Raw genomic sequence first — 11,142 nt, 5'->3', positions numbered from 1 at the left:
CCTATGAATGCTGAACCCACTTTTGGAGCAAATTTGGAGACCTCACCTGCTATTGGATGCACCATGTAGGATTTTCCCAAGTGCTTGCAAGAGTTCTCCAGGTCCTCGCTGTGAAATGGGGCTCCCCAGTGACTGCTGACTCTGGATGATGGTAAAGTATTTAGGCAATTGGGGATGTGTCTTTCTCAGTCCCTATCCTTTCTCTCCTGTAATAATGATTAGGTGCATTACCTTGCTTCTTTTTGCTTGTTGCTAAAGTCAAGCATGTAGTTGTATTGAATGTATAATTTTAATTTTGTGTTGCCTTAACACTCACAGTAAAATAAGACCATTTTTCCCATTGGTTTCTGTGTTCTTTAAATCAGCCCTGTCAGCTGGCAGAACAGGTATCAGAACCTGATGAAAGCCAGACTCTGCTGTGATCTAGCTGGGCCCATGGAATGCAGAGGGCCACTGTCAGTCCATGGAACCCATGGGAGCAAGGCTCAGATGGGAGAAAGGCGTGCACCAAGGAACCCCAGAGACCCTGATGGAGCCAGGGCTGCAGGGTGTCACACAGGGAGGGACCTCATGGCAGCAGGAGAGCATTGTGAGGCTGGGGAACAACGTGGCACCAAGGTTCCACTGGGACTTGACAGAACCCCATGGACGTGGATGGCCCCAAACGGGGCCCAGAGACACTTCCCAGACAAAGCCCAGGGAGGGGGATTTGCTTTATTCAGCACTGGGTGTGTAGGGATATCTCCTCCTGACAGCACACAGCACACAGAGATTACAATGGATGGTTATACTCTATGCACATTCATGGTTTTCCTTAGAAAAGGTGTGGTTATGCAAACGATCTCTCAGCACTCGTTACCATCATTAGCATGCGCCAGGCGCAGGCGCAGCGCGCACTGGTGCTGGCACTGAGGAAGGCTCCGCGTCTTCCTCGAGGGTCTCCTGATGAAGGCTGGACGTCTTCATCGCTGTGCCCTTTGCACCTTTCTCCTCTAGGCATGCACAGTCTCTTGCTGGCTGTTTCAGCAATTTCCTCACTGGTTTTAGCAAGCTCTGCCCTTCATTTCTGCCAGTTTTGTTCCCTGTTTCTTGCCAACTTTCATCCTGTGTCTTGAGCTTGTGGCTGAATTTTTGCAAGCTTCCATATTGGGTGCAGTGTCTCTTATTCTTGCCCAAGTATGCTGGGGCACAGTGCTTTTAACCCTTTCACAGCCAAGGACTGGAGAGCCACTCCTGGACCCTGGGAATTCCTGCAGGTGCACCCACCTTTGCAGACAATGAGGCTCCAACCTCACTGTGAGAGGGCCCAGCTTTTACACTGTTAAACAAACAAGCTGACACCACTGCTGGTGTGGGAACATCTGGTTTCATTCTCCTGATTGGCTTCTCCCAAAGCCTGGCCAGGGCTCAAGGAGGAACCAAGGGAGGTGACTTTGATCCCACAGCCTCAAACAAAGCCAGATGGGACCTGGCCTGCTTTCTAAATACAGGAATGTAAATCCATATTTCACCAATGAACACATACAGAGATCATATTGCTAATAATGATTCATTGATGAGTGGATACAAATATAACCTTTGGTTGGAAGGTTCATCTGGAGCTCAGCTTTGCCTCAGGGCCTGTTGTTCAGGCCTCAGTCAGGGCCTGGTGAGGCCTCAGTGCTTCACTCAGTGCTTTGACCTACAGATGAACTGCAACCTTCAAAACAATTCTTTGGATAACACAGTTTAGATTTAGGTATTAGGCACAAAGGCATCACCTCTTGTTCTTCAATTATGTGCTGCTAAAGTTCATTACTCAGAGCTACAATTTGCATTCCTTTTAAAACATGCCTAATTAGCTGCTATTCTCTGTTATTTATCAAATGCCCCTTTTATCCTTGAGACTGTGTCTCTTTTCAGACAAGTCCCAGAACTCCATTTCTAGCACAAGGTGTCATGGAATCATAACACACCAAGTGCTCACAATGCAATGATTGCAGTGACTGCCACGAATGCATTTCACAGCAGCCTCCAATTTGGGAGCCAATCCCACCATGAGGAATTTTCTTCTTTCTGACTGTCTTCTACTCATCTTTCTATTGAGGTGATTCCTGATTGTTGGACCTCAAACCCAGCACTGATAAACATTCCTGCAACATTCCTGTCCTGGCATAGCCCAGGATCCTCCCTGGCCAGCAAGCAGATAATCCAAGGCTGTGCAGTTCTGCAGAGCCCCATTTGTGTTTGTTGGAGCTCGCAGGATGTGCTGTTGGATATTTTAACAGCATCACTTCTTACTTCTTCTAATAATTGATTTAGTTCATTAATATAAATTGGGTGCAGCCATGCACAGCCAGGGGGTTTCCATTTCCCCACTGGGCCATTGTTAAGGGCATGGAGCACATCTGGGAGATGGGTTCTCCATGGGGACAGGTTCCCATCTCCTCATTTTTTCAACTGCTCTTTTAACAACCCCTTCACCCATTCAACCAATCGTGCAGCTTGTGGTTTGTCTGGGATATGAAAAACCTAGCAGTCTTAATCACTGCATTTCTCACAGTAACAAAAAAAGCACTCTGCATCACAGTATCAGCAAATCCTATAGAAATAACCAATTTCATCCCTTCCTCCTTTATGCCTTGTATAGAGTTCACAAAGTTTACCACTGACATTTGGGTCTTGGCCAGTCCTTTTCTGTAGAGTAGTGTCAAAGTGAGCAGCTAAGCTGACATATTAGTACTGTCAGCCTTATTTAATAGTATCAATTTCTAATTACATAGATACAAATATAAATTATTGTGTTATATTATATATAACTATTACGATTAATTTATTATTATTATTATTACTACTACTATCATTATAATTATATCACTAGCACAAATGAACCTGAGCTCAAGATTGAAACCTTCTGTCACTCCGTGTGGGAGTGACAACAACAATTTTTCCTTCTGTTGGTGCTGTTTCCAAAGTGTCATTAACAAAGTTCACCCCCATCTTCCCAAGCCCACAAGTTCTTTTCCTTTTCCATGTGCAATTTTTGGATGCATTTGAAGCCATCCAGGGGTGCAGCCTCTTTTACCCGCTCCCCTGACTGCCCCACTGCTCCCCTGGGGCTCCCACCTCAGCCCACTCCAGAGCCAGGGAACTCCAGGGAAGGGCTTCCCATCTGGGAATTTCTGATGGCACTGATTCCTCACATTTACACTGAACAAGTGACATTTTGTTGGGATCTGACCAGACTGTGCCAATTTTGTTTTACCAGTGGGCAGGGTCAGCACCAAAGACACAGACTCCAACTGAAGGAATCAGTGTCATTTCCTGCAGCTCAAAGCAGCAAAGAATCACAACAGGAGCAGCTCAGCAATGCACCCAACCATCCTCACCAAAGATTGCCTGCAGTGATTGAGAAAGATCCAGCCCCAGTTACCCTCAGCCTTTACCATCCCCCAGACCCACACAGCAGCTGGGGAAGCTGTCACAGCCAAGGGCTGCAGAGCCACTCCTGGGCACTGGCAATTCCTGCAGGTGCCTCCAGCCACAGGTGAGGCTCCAACCCCGCTGGGAGAGGGCCCAGCTCTGACAGTGCTGAATGAACAAACTGACAGCACTGCTAGTGTGGCAACATCTGGTTTCATCCTCCTCTTGGGTTCCTCCCAAAGCCTGGCCAGGGCCCCAGGAGGAACCAAGGGAGGTGACTTTGACCATTCAGCCCCAAACAAGGCCAGATGTCAGATTTCATGGCCTTGCCTGGCTTCTAAATACACAAAGGTCAATACATGTTTCACTAAGGAGTGGCTACGTCTATCACAGTGCTAATGACCATGCCTATTTCATCAGGGAGCAGATACAAAGATAACCTTTGGTTGCAAGGTTCATCCAGAGGCCACCTTGGGCTCAGGGCCTGCTGTTCAGGCCTCACTCAGGGCTGCTGTCCAGGCCTTGGCACTTCAGGGACGTGGTTTAGTGCTGGGCTTGGCACTGCTGGGTGAGCGGCTGCACTGGGTGAGCTCAGAGGGCTTTTCCAACAGAAAGGATTCTGTGATTCCATGATTCTATCCACTGCATTCAGCTGGGTCCATGTTAGCAGCATTCATTTGCTCAGAAAGTCTCCTCTTGCCCAGCTCCTGTGGCCTGAGGCTTCAGCTCCTTCAGCTCCTGGTGCTGAGCTGCTCATGCTGAACGAGACGACTCGGAGAGAAGAGCACAGTCCATGCAATTCCTTCTGGGACACGGAGAGGGGAGGCTGTGCAAACAGGAGCATTGTTTGCTGTGGCCTCCTCTCTGCCCTTCACGCCTTTCAGCGCTTGGAACCAGCCCAGAGCTTTCTCCAAGAGTGCAATGGAGCAGCTGTTCCTGCTCCTGGCTCTGGCTCTCTCCAGTCTCTGCCCTTGCCTGCTTCTGTCCCTCGTGCTGTGCCCTCTGTTCCCCCGGGGCTGGCTGGCTGCTGCCCAGGACTGTGGCACTGGCACAGATCCAGTGCTCCAGACCCTCCTTTCTGTGCCCTTGCAGCTGCCTGGGCACAGCAGCCTTTTCCATCTGCAAGCTCCCCATGGACAGGGAGTGCCCAGCTCCGTTCCTTGCACAGCCTCCAGGAGCCCAGGGCTGCCATCTCAAGTCCCTGCTGGCACTGGGGGCTCCCAGGTGCCTCAGGCTGCTGTGACACTGCTGCACACGGGAGGGAACAGGGGCAGGGGCTGTGCTGAAAGTCAGCTCCATCTCCTGCTGCTGCTGCTGCTGCTGCTGTGGGGTCATTTGTGCAGCCCTGGCCCAGAGTCAGGGATCAGATCCTGCCAGTCTCTTCCAGCCCTGGCTGCTCAGAGGTTGGGCCTTGGAGCCTAAGGTGGGCAAAGGCAGCTGCTCCTGGTCCCTCTGTGTGCCCGTGTTCAGCAGTGCTGCTCCATCAGTCTGTGCCCAGCAACGGGGAAAAGCCTCAGCCCTGCAGGGCCAGGAGCTGCCGGGCTCTGCCTGAGCAGCTCAGCCAGCAGGAAGGGAGCTGCTCCACACAGGAACCAGGAGCAAAGGACATTCCTTTGATAGGACATGTTTTCTATTTCAAAGAAAAAAAAGGAAAAGGGAAAAAATAGGTAAATTGTAAAAGATAAGAATAAAATCCAAGTGTTAGTGAAAAAACATAACATAATGTTAGTGAAAAAAACAAAACATAAATGCAAAGTTACATTCTTTGCATTAAGAGGTAAATGATCTTTTTAAAAAGAGAACTCAGTTATTTACATTGTAAATGTGCTGATGGCATGGATCCATCTTACTGACCTCAGCAGCCTTTTAAAAGATTTTGGGCTTTGTTTCCAACATTGCTACTTGAAATTGTGGTCGAAGCAAGAGGAAATTGCTTTGTGCCCTTCCAGCTCCAAGCAGGACTGGGAATGGAAACTCTGTCAAAGCCCAAATCCTTTAGAAGACGCCCTTCCTTCTCAGCCTGGAAATGAGCTGCACATTCCCTTTGAAAGTGTCAGGCATTTCTTAGAGACACAAAGTCCCACTTAGGGCTTTTTGCTCTGGTTTGGCAGTGCAGAAGGGCAATTCTCCATCCACCAGCTCCAGACTGCACTGCCTCAGGAGCACGGCCCACTCGCCAGCTTTGGCCCACTCGTGGCACTGCTAGAGGAGGAACAAAGTGCAACTGCACAATTCCAGCCAATCAAGAAGGAAGAATGGGACAGACAAAACACCCTGTGCAGATCCAGGCGTTCAGCTGGGACTGTGGAGAGTTTGGGTCCTTGCCAATTGGATGTGTGTCCCCAGCTGCAATCTCTGGGCCTGCAGCAGAGTCTCACTCACCTGCCAAAGCAGAAAGCTCAGGCGCTGTGCTCGCAACGGGCTCGTCTGATGCAGAGCTGTCAGAGCAATGTGAGGGCAGAGCCAGCCCAGCTGGGCCCAGGGCTGAGCCCAGCAGAGCCCTGGCAGAGCCCAGAGCAGCCTCAGCAGCCGCAGAGCCCGGCTGCAAGGAGAGAAAGCAGAAACCGCCCGTCAGCTGAGGGCTCCTGTGCCCTTGGGCCAAGGCCTGCGGTGCCCAGGCCGTGCTGGCTGTGCCCAGAGCTGTGCCCAGAGCTGCCCATCCCTGCTGCCTTTGGCAGCAGAGCAGGAGGGCAGGACATGTGCCCAGCCTGCAGCCAGCCACGGCACATCCAGCCCTCAGCAGCTGCCCAGAGCAGGATGCTCCTGTGCTCGCTGCCATCTCCCAAAAGCTCTGATCCCACCCTGCCAAGCACACAGGGACCCACCTCACGCCAGCCACGGCTGCAAGAAAAGCTGCTCCCAAACCATGGCCTCAGCCTTCTCCAAGGGCACGGCCCATCCATGCCACAGCTGCTCCCAAGCACTTCCCCATCCACACTGGACCACCTAGAATGCTTCCTCTGGAAAAACAAACAACACATTCTTGAAAAGAGATTAGATGCAAAAAGGGAAAACAAGAAAAATGGTGAAAACTCTTATCTCTGTCAGGGCCTTGAGGGAGGCCCAACTCCTACATGGTAGGGAAAAACCCAACCATGGCTGAGGGAAGCCCACACTTTCTCTCTTCCCCCCTGCACTGCCCCCCAAAATCACGGTGATCCCAAAGCAAACAAGGGCAGTGGAGCAGCCCAAGCCCTTCCTTGCCTGCAGAGCAAAGCAGCCCCTGCACAGGTTCTGGAGTCCCACCTCTGCTCCCACCATGGGGCTTTGTTTGTGTCGGGCTGACTGCCCCAGCCCCAGCCCCAGCCCCAGCCCGGGGCACGGTGGCTGCTGGGGGCTGTTGGCAGGGCCAGGAGCCCACTCCCATTTCGTACCCAGCCCAGCCCATTCCCCCAGCCCTGCCAAAAAGCAGCTGGGCAGCGACTGAAGGATGAGTTGCATCTGCCCCAGCAAAGGGGGAACCTTTGCTTCCCAGCCAGGCTGGGCCGTGCCCAAATCTGGCAGCATTTCCCTGGGTGTGGACTCATCTGCAAATTCCCTGTGGAGTTTGCCTTTGAAGAAGGTGCCAGAATCAAAGTCCATCACCTTCAGCCTCCAGTGGCCAGGCTGAGGAAGAGCTTGTCATCCTTGATGTCATCCTGGCTGTCTCCAGCAGCAGCAGCAGCAGCAGCAGCAGCAGCAGCAGCAGCAGCATCCCCACCCGGTACAGCTTCTCCAGGGGCTCCTGCTCTTTCCCTGGGGGGAGACCAGGCTCTCAGGGCTCTGCCCAGGGCCCCAGCTGTCAGGGAACCAGCACAAGCAAAACCAGCTGGGATGGCGGCCACCAGTGCTGGGCAGAGCAGCTCAGCTCCAGCACAAGGGCTGCGTGTGCCCATCCCATGGCCCTGGTGCAGTGACACAGGCAGCACAAAAAGGTCTGGCTTCCTCTGCTTCTCATTGCCAAGGCATGTGTGGAGCTGCAACTTACCAGGGCCCTGGATACTCCAGGGACCTGGAGAACCATTCCCAACAATTGGGAAAATCCTAGGTGCTCCATCACCCATAGATGAGGTCTCCAAATTTGCCCCAAAATTGGGTCCAGCTTTTACAGGCCAAAAAGAGCAAGTCCAAGTGACTTGATGATAGTTTTAGCCCAGAAAGCCCTGCAGCTTTGGCACACTTCACAATCAGCAGTGGACACAGCTGGGCCAAAGCCCTGACCTCTGCTGGGAGCCTTTCTCCTCAAACACCCTTCAAACAAACCTCCATGCAAGTCAGTTGGAAAAGTTTCTTCAAATGATACATTTCTGGCACATAACTACACAGGCTTATGTGAAAGATCCTAAAGCAGCTGCTCTGGAGTCAAAGAGCCAGCACTAAGAGTCCTTGTCATCTGTTTGTAGCTAAATCCCACTTTGGGGGAGTTGAAGGAGTTTGGAATGAGCTAGAGAGCAGAGCTCTGAGTTTTTTAGATGATGCCATTGCTTTTTCTTCTCTTCTACATAGACAGGAAGGGTGAGTTTGCCTCCCATCTGCACCGCATGGCTCACAAGGCCACAAGGCTTGTAGTTACAAGAGCTTTGAAGGATTTCTTGGCCAAGAAGACACTGCCAACAAGGATATTTGTGTTTTGGAGCCAATCCTTCAATCTTTCCTCTTATGGACTCATGCTACAGTGTAAGCTTCCTTAGCCAATCATGTTATGACACACAAACCTACAGCACTGCATCCTAAACTTCTTGTTTACCGTTGTAACTACTTTTACTTTTTCTACATCTTGAACTCTAAAACTCTAAACTTTCCTCCACTTCAATTTTCCTCCCCGTGTCTCTGCTAGAAACCAGAAATATGCATTCTCGCTTCTAGCACCTAAGTTTGGAAGCCCTTTCCAAGGTCTCAGATCAAATCCTGGGTTCAATTCTAAGCTTTGCTGACAAGATCAAAGGTCTGGGATTTCCCTGCATTTGGGTTTCCAACAACACCGATGCTGTTGGTTCCACAGTGCCCAGGATCCCTCTTGCAAGTCAACTCTGGCAGGAACAAGGCGGCTGCCGGGGGCTGCTTGTGGCCTCTGACAGCCCCATTGCTCAGGGCTTGCCAGCGCCCCAGCCCCTCAGGCCCTGCCCCAGCCCGGCCAAGCTGCCCGGCAGCAGCGCCGCAGCCCCACAGCAGCTCCAGAGCAGCCCCAGGCAGAGGCACCTGGGAGCCCTCAGCAAGGCAGCCAGCAGCACACGGGCAGGAGGGCACGGATGGCGCTTCCTGCCTGGCACAGGGCTTGTGGCCATCTCCAGGCACCGCTCTGGCAGGGATCCCCGCAGCTCCGGCCCCTGCCCAGCCGCTCTGTGGGCAGCACAAAGGCTTCAGCAGAACCACCACAGGCCAAGGGGCTTCTGGCCATTTTCCCTGCAGCACTGCATGCATGGGCAGCATGCTAAGTAGAAGCACGCTTTTCTCCACTTTCCCTATGCCCTACGGACCCTGGGCAGCAAAGAAAATCTCCTGAGAGTGTGTATATTATAACATGGTATATATTTACATAGGGTAAAAAATAGAATGGAAGAAAAGAAAAATCTTAAAGAAAAGTAAAAATCCCCACTGGCTCAGGCTGCCCCAGCAAAGACAGCCTCCCAGATCAACTGTCCTCAGAGCTCCAGCAGTGCAGGCAGCCAAGCCGTGACAGACGAGGCCGAGTGATCCATGCCCTGTGCAGCTGGTCGTGCAGCCTCTGGATGGTGGAATATCGCCCACTGGCTGTTGCCCGGAGGACATGCAGTGTTTCAAGTGCCAGCTGTGACACGGCACTGCTCACGTCCTCCGTCAGGCGTTCCAGGGCTGCAAGAGAGAGGAACAGAGCCATGGTCAGATGCCGGCTCTGCCGGGAGCCAAGGAGAGCCCCCGGCAAGGGCCATCCCAGCCGGCTCTGGCCATGGCCAGGAGGGAGCAGGGAGCAAGGGGATGAGCCCGAAGCTGCTGGCCTCCAATGGCCCACGTGGCCCTGAAATCTCCGTGTGCTCTGGCCACAGGAGCAGAGCCCTCCGCAGCCGGGGCAGGGCTGGCAGCTCTCCCCCCGGCAGCCCCCGCTGCCAGCCCGCTGCCCTCACTCACCAGTGCAGATCAGCTGCAGCTCTCGCTGCTGCCCCCTCAGGCGCTGCCCGGCCATGCCTGTGAACACAGAGCCTGTCACGGCGGCAGCGGCACAGCTCCCTGCCAGCGGCGCTGCCGGCGCTGTGGCCACACGGGCTGCTGGCCCGGCAGGGCTCAGCCCGGCCCTTGGCACCCGCTGCCGCCCCAGGGCACGGCTGCCAGAGGGCGGCAGCAGCAATGCCCAGCCCAGGCGGGGCTCCACGGCGCCGGGCCCGGCTGGCGCTGCCGGGGCCGCAGGCGGGGCCGGGGCCGAGCTGCGGCGGGCCGGGCCAGGGAGGGAATCCGGGCTCGTGGCTCACCCGTGAACCTGATGGCCGCCTCTCGCAGGGGCTCCTGTGGGCTCTGCAGGTAGCGCAGGGCCCGGCGCAGGTGCTCGGCCGCTCGGCTCCTGTCCTCTGCCAGCTGCAGAGAGCGGCAGGAGGGAAGGGTTGGCGCGGGCTCAGCCCCTGGGCTGGGCACTGCCTGCGCCCAGCCCTGGCCTCCCCTGCCCGCACAGCCCTGAGGCGCGGCCAGCAGCCGCTGGCCAAGGGCCCCCGAAGGCAGGGGGCAGAGGGCCGGCTGCTGCCCGGGGAGCCGTGGTGCCGGCCCGCAGCCCCGCCGGGCCGGGGCTCCATGGGCACCCGGCTCGGGCCCACGGGAGCCTGGAGAAGAGCCCGCGCGGCCTCTGGCTGCAGCAGCGGGCAGGGGCACAGCTGCCAGCCCCGCACACTGAGCACCGCCCTCAGGGGCCTTCTCCAGCCTGAGGCTGGGGCTTGCAGGCCCTCCTTACCAGGCACTCGCTGAACTTCCACAGCTTCTGGCTCTTCACCAGTTTTTCAAGATCCATCCTTTTCAGGAACTTGGCCACACAAATCAGCGTTTTCTGAGAAGCCTGGAGAGCAGTAGAGACACGGAGATGGCCTCATAGCCCAGGGCGCAGGACCTGCGTCCCTGGGCCAAGGCCTGGAGGAGGCTGCAGCCCGGCAGGTGCCAGGGCAGGAGGCAGCCGAGCCCCCTGCCAGGGGGACAGCAGCAGCCCACAAGTCTTCACCTGTGCCACACACTGATTCTCATCATGGCAGTGGAAGAAGAGTGGCAGCAGGCTCTGGCACAGGGGTGTGTTCAGGGCCTTTTTTTCCTTTTCCTGTGGAAGAGTCACCAATGTTCGGAAAAGCAGTATGGAGAGCAGCTGCACCTGGCTATTGTCCTGTATGAAAGGAAGAGAAAAAGACCTCAGCATTGGCTGCACGGGGCTCAGCTTAGCACAGGCCTGCAAATCCACAGGGCACAAAGTGTCCGGGCAGCAGCCAGTGGCTGTGGCTGGGAGCAGTGAGCCTTACGTGCTCAAAGAGTGGCAGGAGCACCTCAAGCAGCTGCAGTGTGACGGGGCTGGGCATCAGCATGTCATTGTCCAAGACGATAAAGCTGAGTAGCACGACTGTCATGCTAACTATCTCTCCATCCACATCCCACAGAGGCTCCACAAGACTTTCAGTCAGGCTCCACATTTTTTCGGTCTGTGCAGAATACAAGTTTGAGAAACGCCATCCTGCTGCTGCAGGGCCCAGAGGCCAAAGGCCTGTCCTGAAGCACTTGGGCAGCTGAACTGGGAGGCAGGAGAGCTGGGAGCAGCTGCTC

Source organism: Agelaius phoeniceus, assembly GCF_051311805.1.
Source record: "Agelaius phoeniceus isolate bAgePho1 chromosome W unlocalized genomic scaffold, bAgePho1.hap1 SUPER_W_unloc_2, whole genome shotgun sequence".
NCBI classification, from domain to species: Eukaryota; Metazoa; Chordata; class Aves; order Passeriformes; family Icteridae; genus Agelaius; species Agelaius phoeniceus.
This window is presented reverse-complemented; position numbering follows the sequence as displayed.